This window comes from Pseudorasbora parva, chromosome 3 (genome assembly GCF_024679245.1).
Source record: "Pseudorasbora parva isolate DD20220531a chromosome 3, ASM2467924v1, whole genome shotgun sequence".
Classification (NCBI taxonomy): domain Eukaryota; kingdom Metazoa; phylum Chordata; class Actinopteri; order Cypriniformes; family Gobionidae; genus Pseudorasbora; species Pseudorasbora parva.
This window is the reverse complement of record NC_090174.1, coordinates 45,369,358-45,389,740: the sequence shown is the minus strand read 5'-3', so window position 1 is coordinate 45,389,740 and position 20,383 is coordinate 45,369,358. Positions and strand designations below refer to the sequence as shown.

The following is a 20,383-nucleotide window of genomic DNA, read 5'->3' as shown; positions in this document are numbered from 1 at the left end:
GCCATAACTCCACCAAACATGAGCCAAACAATACAATTGTATGTGGGCCTTTTGTGGGCCTAATATGGAATTTTAGTATGGCTAAGTTTTGTTAAAATCTAATGGCCCTTATGTGGCCCACATGCAACTTTGAGCATTATGTAAAAGTCTTATTAACTCCATGGTAAATACAACACTCAACAACAAAAATGTATTCAATAATTTACTTTTGACAAATATTGACAGTTAATCAGAAACCATTTATATTAATATAAATAACATTCAAAGTGTGACACCAAATTTCAAGTGTGTATGATGCTCAACTAGCAATGACAGCTAAAGTAGAAGGGAGGGGGGAATCACAGTAACTTGCTAAAGATAACAAACAACTTCACAAGAGGAAAAGTCTCTAATCGTAAAGAACCGCTCTGAAATAGAAGGTAGGAGATCCAAAAGCAGTATTGATTAAGAGGGTAATCCCCAATCATAGTCAAAAGCAGGCAAAAGGTCATACACAAGCAAACAGTCCAAAAAGGCAAACAAGACAGGAGAGACGGGTAATCCGGGAAACAGTCAAGTAGTCCAACAAACCAAGAGCCATGAAACTGAGGAAAATGCTCAGAAATGCAGTGTACACAAAACAAGACAGCAGTGAATAACAGAGGTAACAGGGTGATGAAAACAGGATAATGAGACACAGTTGTAAACAGTGAGTGCTAATGAGTCCGGGCAAAGTAAAATGGGTAATGTAGTTTATGATAGAATGACAGTCCAGATTGGAGTGCCCTCTGGTGGTGATCACGGGCACTCACACTGGTGAATTGTGACACTAATCAGTGTTGGAAGTGTGTTGCTGGGACTGGCGTTGTTTCAACCGACTGCACCTGCAATAAAAAGTTACATTTAAATAATTTTAACAGCAATATAACCTGGAAGCTAGGTCTGAATAATTATGACTAAAATAAATGTTAAACTAAAGGGATAGTTCAACCAAAAATATAATTCTGTCATCATTTATTGTCACTTTTTTTTTATCAATGTAATGCATCACTAACCAGGTTAAGATTTCAATTTATTGATTTATTAATTAATTATTTGCACAAAACACACACACACACACACACACACACACACACACACACACACACACACACACACACACACACACACACACACACACACACTCAATAAATCCTTAGGAACAACATGAGGGCGAGTAAATAACAGTCAATTAATTTTTGGGTTAACCATCGCTTTAAGCTCATAGACGTGAACAAAAAGATGTCGTTCCCTTCAAAAGATCTCATGGCCACAACACACTTGTGTTCCCAAAAGTTCCTATATTACGTTGTGGCCGCAACAAAACTTAACCCGGGTGCACACTTTTAGTTTTATTATAGTCCTTCACGATTGTTCCATGTCAGGCTGTACAAACATAATCAGTGCTGTAAGCAATGTCACACTGTAAGATCAAAACTGTCATAAAAGTCAGACTGTACGATAGTTGAGGCATGTTAAAAACGGACGCACACAAGAAAACTAGTCTTAAAATCTGTTTTAAATCATCAATCAATGACTCGTTTGGTGACTGTGTGCTGCTTTACACATGGGATTGAAATGGTAAATACATTCAACTGAGGCTAATTCGACACTCTCCTCAAACAAATACATAATGCTACACAAAATAACCTTAAAAACACTTTGAAATGCCAAAACCTCACTTACCTGAAGATATGTGTGACCGAAAACTCATGAGAGCAGATGAGAAAATGGTGCCGTATCAGTCAGATTCATTCCACTAATGAGAGGGGACCCAAAACATATCACTGAGAGCTGGAATCATTTGTTTTTGGTTCACCTACAACAGAAGGAGGAGGGTGTGGGCCCGGGCGTTGTGACCGAAGAAATCTCACAGGAGAAGAGGGAGCTGGGCCCACAGGTTTTGGTGGTTGTGGGGCTCGACGCTTTTTGGTTGATATCTGGGGGCTCGCAGCAATCGAGTGTGATAGTCTAGTTCCAACAAAAATCAGTTCCTCCATTTTCTCTGAGAAGCCCAGATGTGGGGATACTGGAGAGAGGCATGACATGTCCGGTGAGAGGGGCTGTTGCTCTGGTGTTATCGGAAGCTGAAGTATGTTGTCCTGGCTTTGCTGTCCATTTTCAAGAAAGTCATCTTTGGGTGCTGAATCTTTGAGCAGTTCTAATCCATCACAGTCAGTCTGTGGTGAGCTCTGTGGGCAGGGCTCAGCTGGGAGTGTGTCCATGAGCAATTGTTGTGGCTGCGTGGTGTTATCATTGTCCTTGTGGGATGTGTCAACATTCAATGTCAATTCAGCTGCTGAAATGAAGTCCTGTGGTCGTCCATACTCTGTATCAGGTTGAGTGGGTTAAAACACACTGAAGGATGATAAAAGGAAAAATACATATTGTCCTTTAGCACTCTTGCACCAAGTTTGTTTGGATGAAGGCCATTTGATGTAAACAGTTGTCTCTGACTCCAGAAGAGATTGAAGTTATCGATGAAGTTCACTCCATTCATGTTACAGGTTTTTTGCAGCCATGTATTAAGCCCAAGCAACCTTGAGAACCTATTTGTTCCTCTTGCTGGCAGTGGTCCACTGATGAACGGCTGAACTTTCAGTTTTCTCAGTGTTTCAAAAAGTTCATTGAAGTCCGACTTCATGAGTTCTGACTGCTCTCTCTGAATATCGTTCTTCCCCACATGAATGATTAGTTGATTTGCAGTCTCATGTTTAATCAGAATGTTCTCAATTTCCCTGTTTACATCAGAAATGGTTGCTTGTGGAAGGCAGCATGTAGTTGTATCTCTGCTGCGAATGTTTCTGACTGTAGAGTCACCCACTATCAGAGTCCTTGGCTCAGCTGCTCTCTGAGCTGAGTGACGCTGTCTGCTCGACCTTGAGCGCATGTTAGCATTAGTGTTAGCTTCTGGCTGATGCAATCTGTGTTCGATCACATTCATCACATTTGGGGATTCCTCACCCACATTCGTTAATAATTCAAATCTGTTTTCGAGATGTATAGATGGTGGTAGAAAACTAGTGTTTGCAATCCTTGTGTCTGGGGTAGAGCATGCAACTGCAGCAATATAGGAGGCTTGTGACAATCTGATGTCTCGAGTGCGTTTGGGTCTTGCCCCCAGTTTGTGCCATCGATTAGTGTGTCGATTAGTTTCTTGTTTCTCTATCTGTTGTTCTAAATCTAAATTTATGGGACTCACCGGCTGTGTGCAGAGGGCGTTCATGATAAAGCTCTGCTGTGTGATTTGTCGGGTTTGGTGGTTCCGCAAATAACTTTGTTTCAAGATCTGCAATCCTTTGTAAAAGTCTGTGGCAGTTTGTGCAGCAAGAAGATTCCTTAGCTAGAAGAGGCATTTTCTTATCCTTTTGAATGTAGGCAGCTCTGTTTTTCCTTCCGGAATGTAAGCTGATGGCAGTGTGGAGGCTGGTCGGATGAAATATTCCACTTTTTTGTAGTAATCCAGTCAACAGAGTTTCTAGTTTTATTGTTGAAGTCAAGCTTTGTTGTTTGAGCACTGTGTTGATTTGCTGAAGTTAAAATGATGAGATAAAGTATAGAAGCGATAGAGCAAAGCGCGGAGCAGTAAGCAAGAGCGTCCGAACAGTAGCGAAGCAGGAAGTTCATCTGTTAGACAGTAATTAAAACTTTGTGGGTACATCCCAAAACCTTCACAACATGTGCCACTACCAAAGTTTCCTCTATATTGCAATTATTAACTTTTAATAATTAATGAGCTTATTGTTATTTACTCAAATTAATATGTGATGTAAGCTGCGTGATTTGTCTCATCGTAGAACTGTACATTTCTAAAATATGGACATCATGGAAAAAGTCACTGGATCATAAACTATGAATTGTGAAGCGCTTTACAAAAAAAAAAAGAAAAAAAAAAGAAAAAAAAGTGAAATGACCTAAACTGATGAACAAATAAACTTTTTCATCTGTCAGTTTAAAAATATATATTTAAGTACTTTTAGTTTGACAAAACTGATGTTAAAAGTGGGGTCAGATTTCATTTTTTTAAAGTTATTAATTCAATTCAATCCTGGCGTATATAAAAGTTGCAAAGTACAAATATTCGTAATTTGTTATTCACAATAAAATTACATTACTCTTTTAGCATTAGATCATATTCATTTTACAATAAATGGAATTTTAACTAAATTATTTTTTTGCCTTCCTTTTCACCAAGTGCTGATAACTGAGTTTTAGCCATGGAGTATTTGAGATTAGTAGGCTACTCTTTGTCACTTTAGTGAAGGATTTTTGTTGTTGTTGATGATGATGATAATCAGTTAATGCTGCAACAGTATAACAACAACAATAATGGACTCTGTTTGTATCGCACATTGGATCAATTTAATCATTAGACTGTTTTACGGCAACATTATACATTTCATTCTTCAGGGGTACAAATGTTGTGTAGCTGATGGGAAAAAATGTTGGCAGGTTTTGTTCTTTGTTTCAGTTTGGACGAACAGCAGCAGCGTTTTTATAAACTTGAGAGAAGCGAATTGTTTTGACCTTGTCTTTGGGTATGTGTGGCTGCCACAGATATTCAGGTGAGAGCACCTTGCTGGGTTTGTTATAAAGGAAGTACTTGTTCAAATGGGACTCCTCCTGCCATGCTGCCTCAATGGATTTAGATTTATCAATGTCCAGCTGCTCCCGGCAGGTTTTAGCAAGCTGATGTACGTCTTTTAATAAACCACCGATCACAGCCCCACCATAATAATAATCACCCTCAGCATGAGGAATGAATGCTTGAGACTCTGGCCTGCGTTCATTTGGGAAATGTTCACGAGGTGTTAGAAAATAACCAGGATGTATCGCACCTACCAGACTACCCAAAGACTCCACCCCCCAATGACCATAGAACTTTGAATCCACATCTAGGCTGAAAATGTAGTCTGCTTCATTGATCAATCGACTCTCAATCAGTTTCTCCAGTCTTACCATCCTGCTCAAACTGATATCCTGCCATCTGTTAGAACTAGGGACTTTCAACACCGTCAGAGTATGGTTTTCACCCAGTTTCACTTCAGGAACCTGATCTGGTTGATCAGTGAATAGATAATAATGCACACGAAATCCAACAAAGTAATACTGCTCCGCAGACTCCAGGAAATCTTTAAGAAACTGTGTATACCTGAAAAACAGAGAGGGAGAGTGACAAAAATGTAAAGTAATACATTGCCTTTGGCTTGGCTTGCTCAGTTGGGGACACAAAAATTTCGATCTACAGGTCCTTCTCAAAAAATGTGCATATTGTGATAAAAGTTCATTATTTTACATAATGTAATGATAAAAATGAAACTTTCATATATTTTAGATTCATTGCACACCAACTGAAATATTTCAGGTCTTTTATTGTTTTAATACTAATGATTTTGGCATACAGCTCATCAAAACCCAAAATCTCAAAAAATTAGCATATCATGCAAAGGTTCTCTAAACGAGCTATTAACCTAATCATCTGAATCAACTAATTAACTCTAAACACCTGCAAAAGATTCCTGAGGCTTTTAAAAACTCCCAGCCTGGTTCATTTCTCAAAACCGCAATCATGGGTAAGACTGCCGACCCGATCCTGTCCAGAAGGCCATCTTTGACACCCTCAAGTGAGAGGGTAAGACACTGAAAGAAATTTCTGAACGAATAGGCTGTTCCCAGAGTGCTGTATCAAGGCAGCTCAGTGGGAAGTCTGTGGGAAGGAAAAAGTGTGGCAAAAAACGCTGCACAACAAGAAGAGGTGACCGGACCCTGAGGAAGATTGTGGAGAAGGACCGATTCCAGACCTTGGGGGACCTGCGGAAGCAGTGGACTGAGTCTGGAGTAGAAACCTCCAGAGCCACCGTGCACAGGCGTGTGCAGGAAATGGGATACAGGTGCCACATTCCCCAGGTCAAGCCACTTTTCACAGCTCAGTGGTCCAAAGTACTTTTTTCAGATGAAAGCAAATTTTGCATGTCATTCAGAAATCAAGGTACCAGAGTCTGGAGGAAGACTGGGGAGAAGGAAATGCCTGAAGTCCAGTGTCAAGTACCCACAGTCAGTGATGGTCTGGGGTCAGAGGTGTAGTGGTAAAAAAAGAGGTGGGTAAACTATAAATTCTGGGTGACCGCATCGTGGTCACGGTAAGGTGGGTCACTGCCTACCGGTGTATGCAGCCCGATCTCACGGCAATTCGTACTAATTTTACGAGGTGGCTAATATGAGCACATATGAGAGAACACACTAGAACATATTCACCTTAAACAAGTTGGAATCAAAGAATGTTACTTTTGTCTTAAAAAATTACTCAAGCCGACTAATCGATTATCAAAATTAAAAACTGTCGATTACAGTTTTTGCCAATTGCTAATGAGGCAGGTGCAGATTAACGACAGAAGGATGAATTTGGTGCCACATATTTTAATTTAAAGAAAACTCAGTTTCTGTAATTAACAGAAGATAGACAATGTAAGTTGCACTGTAGTTTCCACAAGTGTTTAGCCTAATGGCTGCCGACATTAACAGACGATTTTGCTAAACTAAAAAAACAATAATACCAACATTTTTCCATTTGAACACAAAATACACTGCATCATACAGCTGTTTTTTTTTTTTTTTTTACAGGGTTTCGACATGCTCTCTACAATAAACCAGCTGCCTGTGATTAATTAATATCACAACAATGTCCAGATTTGTTCATTTTGAACGAATCTTTAATATGACTCGGGACTACCGAGTTGTCTCAAAGAGTGATTCGTTCATTTTGTGTTGACCGCACATGCATTACGCAACATATGGCTTCTGATCGTTCTGATTCTGAATCGACAGGCGAGATCCAAGTCTTTTGTTCTTCCTGTCAGTCCCATAGTGACGGAAAGAGAAAAGATTGGCTTATTTTGCTGAACGAGACTCAAAGATCCGAGTCAGTAAAATGATCCGAACTTCCCACTACTCTCACTGACAGTTGCAGCGCAATATGAAAGACTTCGTCTAACTGTACAACAAACAACCAATGAAAATGAACAATATGAAACTAAAACGACATAAGCTTAATTTAAAATGGCTTAGGAACCGTAGGCTATTTAAAGGTGGATAAACTCAATTTAGAGGTGGATAAACGCACTTTGGAGGTGGATAAACGCTATTTCCAAATTTTGGGAGGTGCGTAAACGGCGTTTACGGCCGTTTAGCCTCCACTACATCCCTGTCTGGGGTGCCATGTCAGCTGCTGGTGTTGGTCCACTGTGGGCAGGGTCCAGAAGCTTCATGCTTCCATCTGCTGAAAAGCTTTATGGAGATGAAAATTTCGTTTTTCAGCACGACCTGGCACATGCTCACAGTGCCAAAACCACTGGTAAATGGTTTACTGACTACGGTATTACTGCGCTCAATTGGCCTGCCAACTCTCCTGACCTGAACCCCATAGAGAATCTGTGGGATATTGTGAAGAGAAGCGACGCAAGACACAACACTCTGGATGAGCTTAAGGCCGCTATCGGAGCATCCTGGGCCTCCATAACACCTCAGCAGTGCCACAGGCTGATCGCCTCCATGCCACGCCGCATTGAAGCAGTCATTTCTGCAAAAGGAATCCCAACCAAGTATTGAGTGCATAACTGAGCATAATTATTTGAAAGTTTACTTTTTTTTGTATTAAAAACACTTTTCTTTTATTGGTCGGATGAAATATACTAATATGCTAAAGGTTTTCATGAGTTGTATGCCAAAATCATCAGTATTAAAACAATAAAATACCTGAAATATTTCAGTTGGTGTGCAATGAATCTAAAATATATGAAAGTCAAATTTTAATCATTACATTATTGAAAATAATGAACTTTTATCACAATATGCTAATTTTTTTAGAAGGAACTGTAAATATCCAAATAGAATATATATTTTTTAGGTCTTAATTAATTGTATTAACTATAATTCTGATCTGCCAACATTGTCGCTTATGATAAATTAAAATAAGCCGATAACATCACTGTTTTCTCCAGAACGTCTGTACAGCCGAATCAATTTGTTGTTGCAATATTGTCCTGTTTAACGCACGCTGCACGCGCAAGCAGTGCGTTGGCAGGGCAGGAGCAGTGCGTATGGAGAGCGGGATCCGCGCGCTCCCATTGTGCATTCACACTGGCACCGTTCGCCTTGGGCAGAAGAACCGCGACTCGTATATTGCAAATACAGAGAAATGTCCATTGTGTCACCTTTTCCGGTGTTCTCCTCCGACGCTGTCATTCTCGTGCTTTGATTTATGATGGGAAACATATATGCTGCAAATGCGACCGTTTTGCCCTCTGTCCCAAAAACACATGGATATAACATACTGTATTATAGATAGTTTACATGATAAAAGTAACCTTAAAGTTAAGGTTCCCTTCGTTGAAGTTTAGACAAAAACTTTTGGCAGTGATGTGTTTTCATGCATTTCATTTTTTTTTTTCACAGCACAGGATGTCATGTGGTGATAATGAAACTCACGGTCACTCAATGATTTTATGGTGAAATTTGTTATTTTTCATGTTAACCATGTCAATCAAAAAATATCGATTTCATTCAGCATGAGCAGCGCAGCAGAAATAGACTCAATGCCGAAACGATCTCGGCACTGGCACTGCCACTTCTCTGCTCCTGCGCTGCCGCGCCGCCTATGTGTGCGGCGTGAATGCTCTAATCCAGGGGTCGGGAACCTATGGCTCGCGAGCCAAACCTGGCTCTTTGACAAAAATCATATGGCTCGCCAGGTCTCTCACCCTTTACCAATAAATGATCGATGAAAAAAAAAAAAGAAAGAAAGAAAAAAAAAAGACACACATCAACGGAGATCCGCGCTCTACAGAAATGCAGCCAATTACATGTCCCTTGTTGTACATCCTACCGAAGTAAATGAAACGTTTATGATACTATTCAAATTGTACCGGCCGTGCGTATCACGAGACGCAACAGCAACTACTCACGTTTCTGTGGTAACAGCTCCTGCACTGGTATTCATGCAGCTGTTTAAGGTAATGGCAAAACCATTTTTAGAACAGCAGCGAAAATGTAAAAGTAGGCTATCCAAACTTTAACATCCTTGCTTTTATTGAAACTGGTGCTTTGCTCTGCAAAAAGACATTTCCAAACATTTCACCCACGGGTTACTTTCGCTTTTGCCAGTCGGTCCTATAGGCTATGTGTCGAATTTATGATAATCTGCGCAGATAAAGTTATTAATAACGAAACATGAATGAATGAGAAAGAAAAGAGCGGTATGTGCTTTATACTCAATTATTTTAAATATGTATATTAAAAGTGCGATAAGTCGCGAAATAGAATTGAATTCTATTGACAGGATGCTGCGCGCGCTACGAGCGCAACACGGACATGCATAGTAGCCTGTCTTGGGCTGCGCGCCTAAACGGCCAAATAAACACAGAATATGCCAAGATGCCAAGTCGAGTATTCACATAAACACAGTAGATGTAAGCACTGCGCTCTCTCTCTCTCTCTCTCTCTCTCTCTCTCTCTCTCTCTCTCTCTCTCTCTCTCTCTCTCTCTCTCTCATAATATTGCATCTTATTTATTGTTTTCTGCATATTTGTTTGTTTTTAGTTGACTGTGGACCTAAGATTAGCTGTTGAACATTTTATTGGGGAAAAAACACGTATTTTAATAATAATTGTATATTATTTTTTAATGTGGCTCTTTGGGAAAAAAAATGCATTAACCAAAGATGAAAAAAATGTCTCTTCAGTCAAAAAAGGTTCCCGACCCCTGCTCTAATCTGTTAGAAAAAAGAAAAAAAAAACGCCCTGCTAACGCATGCAGTGTGAAACCAGCCTAACACTGCGAATCTGCTTTGAAACAATCATCATTGTAGACCACAAGTTGAACTCCAATATACACTGTAGATTCAAAACCATACACAACACTACACTCCAAAAAAATGCTGGGTTAAAAACAACCCAAGTTGGGTTGAAAATGCACTGACCCAACAATTGGGTTGTTTTAACCCAATGGTTGAGTTGTTTTAACCCAATGGTTGAGTTGTTCTTACCCAGCAATTGGGTTGTCTTAAGCAACATTTAACCCAACCACTGGGTTAAAACAACTCAACCATTGGGTTAAAACAACTCAACCATTGGGTTAAAACAACTCAACCATTGGGTTAAAACAACTCAACCATTGGGTTAAAACAACCCAATTGTTGGGTCGGTGCATTTTCAACCCAACTTGGGTTGTTTTTAACCCAGCATTTTTTAGAGTGTAGATTAGGGGCATCCAATCCTGCTCCTGGAGGGACCCTTTCCTGCTGTCGTGGAATGTATACGCCAAAACTCATTTTGGCGTGTCTATGGCACGCGGTTTTTCGTGTGCATATGAGACGCATTTTATGGCGTATTATACATACGAACCCCCCACCCCACCACCCTAAACCTACCCAAGCGCGTGTCATATATACGCCCACTAACCTAAACCTACCCAAGCGCGTGTCATATATACGCCATAAAGTGCGTCTCATATGCACGTGAAAAACAGCGTATCATATGCATGCCAAAATGAGTTTTGGCGTATACATTCCACGACATTGCACACTCGTACTATTTATACGCATTTATGTGTGATCGGGTTTCACTAACACACCTGCCCTGATGTAATGTCATGGCGAACTTGGACATGAGGGTATACAAGAAAGCGGGTAACCGTAACCGTCACAAACCCTGAACTTGGAGTAAGTTGAGCTTTGAATTAGTGTTAATGAGGCTGACCTGTATTTTTTTAGGAGTTTCAGCCACAGATGCCACGCCACGATATTGGCTAAATGTCTGATACATATGGCACACTTATCTGGAAATACCTCAGGAGTTTAAAAGGTTAGTTCACCCAAAAAATGAAAATTACCCTCATGTCGTTGGACACCCGTAAGACCTTCGTTCATCTTTAGAACACAAATGAAGATATTTTTGTTGAAAGCTGATGGCTGAGAAAGGCTTAAGATAGGCCTCCATTGGCATTCAGTATATTTCCACTCACAGGACCCATAAAGGCACTAAAAACATTGATACAAAGTCCATCTCACTACAGTGGCTGTCAAATACAAGATGGACTTTGTATCAATGTTTTTAGTGACTTTTATGGGTCCTGTGAGTGGAAATATACTGAATGCCAATGGAGGCCTATCTGAAGCCTTTCTCAGCCATCAGCTTTCATTTTTGGGTGTACTAACCCTTTAAAAGTCATCATCTGATTTGTTGAATTCTTCAGGATATCCGCACAATGCATGTTGCGTTCTTTAACGGTCCGTCTGGAAACAAATACGGTGACCCTAAGCTCACTCGCTGAAAAAGAATGCCATCATATTTACAACTGTTACAATGAGCGCTTACCAGGATCAACTAAATTACCTTAGTGACTCTATTGTTGCAGTAAACTTGCACTACGTTCCTGAATGAATAATATAGATGCACGCCGGAGTGTTATTGCAGGGACGTCAACATTTTCACGCCCTAAACATGACAGGAAAAAAATAACTGTGGTTGTGTTACATATGTCAGCCAAACGTCCTCTTGAGCGGTCCTTGGCCAATGATCAGGGCTATGTACCAATGAAGGTCTGGCTATGTAGAAACGGATAAGCAGCATGCCATATCTTTTTCTTCTTCATATTTTACTGGCAAATTAAGGCAAAGTCACACTAAGAATTAGCCTGACGTGGTCATACTCTAGTCAGAATATGAGTCTGAAACTGCTCCCTTGGGTTGTGATTAAGGGGCGTGTTTCAACCGAACCAGGAAAGACATCAATTGGATAGACCAACAACCAATCAGAGCAATGAAGCGACGCATTGTCAAATGTCAACAGAGCTCAACTGCACAAAGTCTTTTTTTCCACGAGTTGTTTTCTATGTCCGCGGGTTAAAGCGACTATTATGTGATATATAGACCCATGAGTGCGAATTTTAGCAGGCAACCTTGCCAAAATAACACACATTTTACCCCCCAAACACCTTTTTTTTTCTCCGGAGAACCCCCCGAGAAGCTATTGTTTAGGGCTAGTAGTTGGCGGGTTTTGTTGTAAAAACTTGGCAACCCTGTCTGCACACGCGCTGAACTCAGGCTGGAATACACAATCTTAGCCGGTGTTGTAAAAAAATTAAATTTTTTAATGATACACAGAGTACTTACCCAACATGATCATCATGAGGAGAAGAAATTGTGAGAGAAATTGTGAAGGTGAATGCATATACAAACAAGCTCTCCGTTTAGGATTCAAACAAATATAATCCAAGCCCCTTTGATGATGTGCATGATAATGCAACACATTCTCACACCCAACTCGTCACATATGGACGCTTGACCAGGACCCCTTGTCGTCACTTTTCAATGAACTGGGCGTTCCTTTATCGTCAATTTTCGACGCGCTGGGTGCTCCATTCATTTCAATGAGAAACCTTTGGCGTCATACACAGACGCACTGGGAATGGGAATATTATCGTCATGGTGAAATTTATTTTTGGACTTATTTATTGGTTTATAATTTTGCCATTATGACATGCTGGAGTGTGCTTCTCAATTAAATCAGCAAGCATAATTTCATTTACATTTATTTTATTTACGCTATTTAGACACATTTTAACATGTAACCAAACCCCACCCCATCCCTAAACCTACCCATTTGTGTGAACATGATATAAAACACAGGATATAACATACGACTGCATCCACGAGTTATTCAAAAAAGTTAAATAATCGAAGTTTTCCGAGGCCAAACGATTGATTCGCATGAAGAAAATCCCCAAAAGCGATCAGCATCTCCATCCGCCGAAGATCATGAACAAACACATCAAATTTCAAATATTGCCGCCCGTTACGTGAGATTTCATAGTGAAATTGCATTGGCTCTCATATGTCTTGTGACCAATTGCGTCATTACGTCAGCATTGATTGTAAAATGTCATTGGCTCTCGTGTGTCTTGTGACTTATTCTTGTGACATGCTCAGGAGTCTTTTGAATTATTTGAATGAGATATGAATGAGTTCGTTCACGGGGCAGTGGGATCATCATTTCAGCGATTTAAACATCAAGATCAACTCTGTTCTTCACATGAAGACATCGTATGACTTCAGAAGACTTGGAATGCAACATGAGCTAATAGTTTTATACTGTTTTGGTCAGATTTTGCAATAAATACTTGTGACTGTACACAGGGGCGGAGCCAGACGATGTAAACATTCGGGGCTTAGCCCAAACCTAGAGGGGGTCCGGGGGCATACTCCCCCGGGGAGATTTTTTTCCATTTACATCAGCTAAATGCACTATTTTTCAGGCTGTTTGAGATAATAGAATGCCTAAAAATCTATATACTATCTGGGAAAATAAGTTACTATATGAAAATAAGTTACTATAAGTTAATAATAATAATTCATCCAGTAGAGCATACAACCTGTTTTGTATTTAACTGTTCTCCAGCTGTAGTGAATCCCAAACACCAAACAACCCCTGGCAAATAAAAAAGGCAACCATTATCTGACTATTTTTAGCCTGCATAGGTGAAATTGGAATTTGGTGTAAACATCATTATTAATCTTTAGAGTTCAGTTTGGTTTACTTTGTGCTTAGCTGACAAATTTGCTACATTAGAATCCATGACCAATCAGATGTTGTTTTCGGCTGCAAATTTTTGCGGTTGGTTAGTTCTACAAAGGAAATGCCCATATATGGTGTGAGAGACTGAGAGCTTTAATGATACGAGGCATGACATGTTTCTGTGAATGGAGACTGCACGGGAGCTCGCGTTAGAGTAACTTTGGATGATTTCAGATAGAAATCTAAAGGTGCACGGTGACAAAATATAATGAAATAACCACCTTAAATGTGTAACGTTGCCTTTTTTTTATTGTGACATGAAAGCTTAGCCTACATGTTAAGGGAGTAAAATCTCAAAATTGACTATGTTTTCACCTGTCGTGTCTCGCCTTAATAAGTAAAACCTAACGTTAACTCTAGCTAGTCAGCAATACAGTCATGTAACTCAAGTGTTACAACAGCGGATTCACAAACCTGTAACACTTTCGTCTGATGCATAATCTCTCTGTGGCCGGTGAGGTTTAGTGTTCCTTTTAAAAAATGTGTTCCCTTTCGAGAGAGGTTCCTCGTATTACGTATGGGAAAAACTCCTTTTCTCGAGAATGTGAAGCAAAACTTTTAATAAAGGTATCTATGTAAAGCGCAGTGAGCTGCACGGCCATAGCCCAGCGCGAGGAGCGCTCTGATTGGCCGGGCTGCGGCAACTGCAGGAACCTATGGTGAGGCGGCTGAGAGGAACGAACCAATGGGGGGCGTTCCAGAAGCCCGCCGAAAAAGGTGCTTATATTTGCATACAGGAGGCTATATAAGACCCTAATTCGCCATAGGTGTCAGATTTTATCTCCTTCAGCGATACCTTCGCTGGTCTCCGGAAGAAGCACCGCCGTTGAAAAGGCACCAGCGGAACCTGCAGCTGAGGACGACGGACTCCCTCTCCGCCTTCTCTGCCGTTCCAGCTACGCCATCCGGCGTTATATATCCTTTAAACTGTGTCTATGTTGAGTGTTATATGTGTTTGTGTTGCCGCTGCAACGCCACTTCTAGAGCTTACAGGCTTGTTCTACTCGAGGACTCTCTCGTTCCGCCGCGTCGTTAAGCGCCGCGGAAAGACGGAGCTCTTCTCACTCTCCCTCTGCTCTCGTCCCGTCGCGCTGAATAGCGCCGCGGAAAGAGAGAATGTTAGAGGACATGAGCACACTCAAGCCGAAGCTCTCTTCACTCTGCCGCCGCCGCGGCTCTTCTTCCGCCGCTGCCACAGAGTTGTTCCCACTCTTCTCTCATTCCGTCGCGCTACAGCCGCGGACAGAGAATACTAGAGTGAATAGGCGAACTCGAGCCGAAGCTCTCGCCGTGCTAGAAGCGCCGCGGACAGAGTTTTACCTCACGCTTCCAATTCTCTCGTCCTGTCGCTCTATCGCCGCGGACAGAGAATACTAGAGTGAATAAACAAACTCGAGCCGAAGCTCTCGCCGTGCTAGAAGCGCCGCGGACAGAGTTTTACCTCACGCTTCCAATTCTCTCGTCCTGTCGCTCTATCGCCGCGGACAGAGAATAATAGAGTGAATAAACAAACTCGAGCCGAAGCTCTCGCCGTGCTAGAAGCGCCGCGGACAGAGTTTTACCTCACGCTTCCAATTCTCTCGTCCTGTCGCTCTATCGCCGCGGACAGAGAATACTAGAGTGAATAAACAAACTCGAGCCGAAGCTCTCGCCGTGCTAGAAGCGCCGCGGACAGAGTTTTACCTCACGCTTCCAATTCTCTCGTCCTGTCGCTCTATCGCCGCAGACAGAGAATACTAGAGTGAATAAACAAACTCGAGCCGAAGCTCTCGCCGTGCTAGAAGCGCCGCGGACAGAGTTTTACCTCACGCTTCCAATTCTCTCGTCCTGTCGCTCTATCGCCGCGGACAGAGAATACTAGAGTGAATAAACAAACTCGAGCTGAAGCTCTCGCCGTGCTAGAAGCGCCGCGGACAGAGTTTTACCTCACGCTTCCAATTCTCTCGTCCTGTCGCTCTATCGCCGCGGACAGAGAATAATAGAGTGAATAAACAAACTCGAGCTGAAGCTCTCGCCGTGCTAGAAGCGCCGCGGACAGAGTTTTACCTCACGCTTCCAATTCTCTCGTCCTGTCGCTCTATCGCCGCGGACAGAGAATACTAGAGTGAATAAACAAACTCGAGCCGAAGCTCTCGCCGTGCTAGAAGCGCCGCGGACAGAGTTTTACCTCACGCTTCCAATTCTCTCGTCCTGTCGCTCTATCGCCGCGGACAGAGAATACTAGAGTGAATAAACAAACTCGAGCTGAAGCTCTCGCCGTGCTAGAAGCGCCGCGGACAGAGTTTTACCTCACGCTTCCAATTCTCTCGTCCTGTCGCTCTATCGCCGCGGACAGAGAATAATAGAGTGAATAAACAAACTCGAGCCGAAGCTCTCGCCGTGCTAGAAGCGCCGCGGACAGAGTTTTACCTCACGCTTCCAATTCTCTCGTCCTGTCGCTCTATCGCCGCGGACAGAGAATACTAGAGTGAATAAACTAACTCGAGCCGAAGCTCTCGCCGTGCTAGAAGCGCCGCGGACAGAGTTTTTCCTCACGCTTCCAATTCTCTCGTCCTGTCGCTCTATCGCAGCGGACAGAGAATAATAGAGTGAATAAACAAACTCGAGCCGAAGCTCTCGCCGTGCTCATTCTACCGCCGCCGTGCTGAAGCGCTGCGGACAGAGAATACTAGAGTAAGTTAGACGAGCGAGCTCGGGCTGTTGGGTATGTCAAGAACAATGTCGCTGCAGCGCGCGCTTACTGCCAAGGAAGTTGTAATGGCTGCCTTGTCATGATAGCGCGCGCCCCTTCCACAGCGCGTTGCTGACTAGAGCGCGGCTTACGTCATAGCACGCGCTCACTGTCAGAGCATAAGGGCGTCGGAAAATGGTTGCCAAGCTAAGCCCTTTTTTCACTCTATCACTTCCAGTCCCCTTTATTCAGGCGGCTGGAAAGGTTTTTACACTGTAGACAAAGTGTCCACTACACAGTGTGCACCCCTACATAAGCACTGTTAATTCAGCCTCACAAAATCACAAATAAATCCCGCCGCGGCCGGATTACACCATATAAAGTCAACTAGCCTTATTGCAGTCAACTAGCCTGTGGTCAAACACGCTTGTCTGCATGCGCGCTTTCAGTCTAGACTAGAGCATAACGGCATTGTGGAATGGCTCACATACCACCCGCACTTCCTTACATTCTCCCAGTTCCCTTAAGTTAAGTGACTGGAGATGAAATATTGCAGTCAACTAGCCTGTGTTAAACACGCTCGTCTGCACACTAATGCTGTGTGCGTTTACCCCTGTGGATTTGCTCACTGGTTTGCACCGTGGGTATTCTACGTAGGTTGTGCGCCACTGCACATTGTTTACACTACACACAAAAGAGCTTTCTATGTAGGAAATGTGCCCACTTTACAGTCTGCACTCCTGCACCCAAGCACTTTTCACAAAGTTCACTCTCGCACACACAATATAAATGTGAGGCGTGCGCCCACTGCAAAGCCTGCACCGCCAAAACTAACACTATCCCCACAGTGTTACAAGCAGTGTTACAGCACAAGCAACCCGGCTAACAGGCCCCTATTACTAAGCGGCCAGCCCCCGAATCTAATTCAACCCCTGGCTTTACGAGCCCAGGCCTGGCAGGCCATTCCTGGTATATAATATTGGGCGTTGAACATATAAAATGAGGTTCTCGCTACAGTTTTGCTCGCAGACCCCGCGATTCAAGCCGTGGTCGAGCCCTCTGTAAGAAGCAGTGTCAGTCACGTGCTTCTCGCTGAGGCATTGAGACTGTTAAAGGAGAGAGCGGCGAAAACAGTACACCCGACGCTAGCGAGTCAGGTTTTTACTGTCGCTAATTCCTCATGCCGAAAATGGGTGGCGGTCTCAGGCCCATTTTCCAGGCATCTGAACAAAGCACTTATGACACGCTCGTTTCAAGGTGCTGACGGTGAAACAAATCCTCGCGCACATTCGCCCCGGGGATTGGGTTTTCTCAATAGATCTGAAAAACGCATACTTCACGTTACGATAACCCCCCACCCCCACTACAGGCCATTCTTGAGATTCGCCTTCGAGGGGCAGGCTTATCAGTACAGTCATTGTCATAGACTCAAGACTTACGGCATAAGAACCACCACGTCTTGATAATGTACATAAAATCGCTAGGGCAGCCGAGATCAGACTCTGTTCACTGCATGGCTAAGCATCTCCTTTTATGGGCAGAGCACAATCTGAGCTCCCTAAGGGCGGCTTACGTGCCAGGTATTCTGAATCAGGGTCCGGACATGTTATCCAGAGGACCCATGTCCCCAGGGGGATGGTCCCTTTACCCGCAAACAATTCAGCTTGCACAGCACACGCTGCCCAATATTTTTTCTGCAAACGCAGGGATGCCCTGGCCCATGTTGGCCCAGACTCCCTCTATATGTTCCCTCCGATCGCGATCCAGCTGCAGCCGGTGCTTTTTAATAGCCCCACTTTGGAAGAACCGCACATGGTTCTCCATACTGTTTCAGCTGTCAGACACAGCCCCATGCCTATTCTGCCAATGAAAGGGAAGGTCTGGCATCCCAATCCCGAGCTGTGGGCCCTCCACGTATGGCCCATCAACGGTATCCGGGAACCTCTCTGACAAGTTATGAACACTATTTCGGAAGCTAGAGCCCCTGCTATCTGGCAGCTCTGCTTGAAGTGGTCAGTGGTTTTCTAACCAATGTGCTACGCGAAACATCGACGCACACTCATGCGAACTGGCGGAACCGCTCGCTTTCTCCAAGAGCTAATGGATGCGGGAGTCCCCCCTCCATACTCGGGGTGTGTGTCTCCGCCATAGCAGCTAGCCACGCTCCTATCGCGGCACATTCACTAGGGAAAAGTGATCTTATTGTGTGTTTTCTTAAAGGGGCCAGGAGATTCAGCTCGCCTTGCCCCTACCTCGGTCCCTATTTGGGACCTCGCCATGGTTTTGGAGGCCGTGAAGGGTTCCCCCTCCTAACCACTTCAGAACACGAGCTTGAAGCACATATCACTCAAAACCGTTTTTCTGCTGGCTGTGGCCTCGGTTAACCGAGTGGGTGGCTTACCTGCACTCTCGGTGAGCCCTTCCTGTCTTGAGTTTGGGTCCAGCAACTTCAAGGTTGTGCTCAAACCGAGGCATGGTTTTATGCTGAAAGTGCTATCAACCCCTTCAGTATGCAGGTCTTTGCACTGCTTAACCCGCGTCTTAGAGAGAATAAGACGCAAACATATTCTGCCCAGTCAGAGCATTGAGATTGTATCTAGAGCGCTCCGCCCCCTTCAGGCAGTCGGATCAGCTCTTCATTGCTTCGGTGGCCGCACTAAAGTTTGTGCTGTCATGAAACAGTCTCTCACACTGGATAGTGGATGCAGTCCCACTAGCATATAGGTCCAGGACCTAACCTGTCCTACAGGCATTTAAGCCCACTCCTCTAGAGGCATGGCCTCATCTTGGGCTTGGTCGTGTGACATTTCTTTGGAAGATATCTGTGCGGCGGCAGGCTGGGCCTCTCCGTCCACTTTTATCAGATTCTACAAGTTGGAGGTTCCAGCTCTACAAGCAGGGCTTCTCTCCATCTAGGCTCTATCTTGACCCTGGCAAACAGATTGCCTTACATTTTGGCCTGTACACATTAGTCCTTAAGCACTATTCATTCATCATAAGATCCGACTATGTCCGATCAGCTGTTCAAACGAACCGACTCTTCCGGTTCTTCATTCCCCTTTTAAGCCGCCTCTGTCGGTGTCTCGGGGGTTTATAACATGTGCTTTGGGTATACTGGGTCAGTCAGCACACACGGCGCTTTACATTGTGTTCCCATACGTAATACGAGGAACCTCTCTCGAAAGGGAACGTACTCGGTTACTTTCGTAACCTCGGTTCCCTGAGAGAGAGGAACGAGTATTACGTTCCGTGCCGTGTTTATGCTTCTCAGGTATCGCTTCAGTCGATCTTAAAACCTGACACCTATGGCGAATTAGGGTCTTATATAGCCTCCTGTATGCAAATATAAGCACCTTTTTCGGCGGGCTTCTGGAACGCCCCCCATTGGTTCGTTCCTCTCAGCCGCCTCACCATAGGTTCCTGCAGTTGCCGCAGCCCGGCCAATCAGAGCGCTCCTCGCGCTGGGCTATGGCCGTGCAGCTCACTGCGCTTTACATAGATACCTTTATTAAAAGTTTTGCTTCACATTCTCGAGAAAAGGAGTTTTTCCCATACGTAATACTCGTTCCTCTCTCTCAGGGAACCGAGGTTACGAAAGTAACCGAGTACGTTATCTCCATGTGACTTCAGTCCGTCTAAAATTCTATTTAACGAGATGATAATAGTGTGATATGATGTTAATAGTAAAAAACTAGCACTTTGCTATCTGTTCAAGTCTTCCAGTCTGACCACCCTGCTGAAAAAAACAATAGAAACCATTACAAATTCTGTGATGGTTTCTATTGTTTTTTTCAGCAGGGTAGTGTCCATGTTATAGTTAACTACGACACCGGTAAAATACAAAAGCCCGCCAATCCCTGATGACAACGACGAAGAAGATGTATATTCTTCTTCGTTAGTTTTTATTGGCAGTTGGCATTGGCAAACAAGCTGAGTGATGTACGACAGTCTATGTGTGCGACGCATTGCCGACTGCCACACACACACACACACACACGGTAAAGGAGCTTTTGTTTCATTTTTTGCCGCTCCAGTCTGAAAGACTGAGAGGAAATGAAACAAAATT

At 43.4% G+C, this 20,383-nt stretch overlaps 1 pseudogene; it reads right to left on the bottom strand.

The window, feature by feature from the left end:
• Window positions 1–216: 216 nt before the first annotated feature.
• Window positions 217–20,383, bottom strand: part of LOC137071277 (globoside alpha-1,3-N-acetylgalactosaminyltransferase 1-like) — a 32,369-nt pseudogene continuing 12,202 nt past the window's right edge.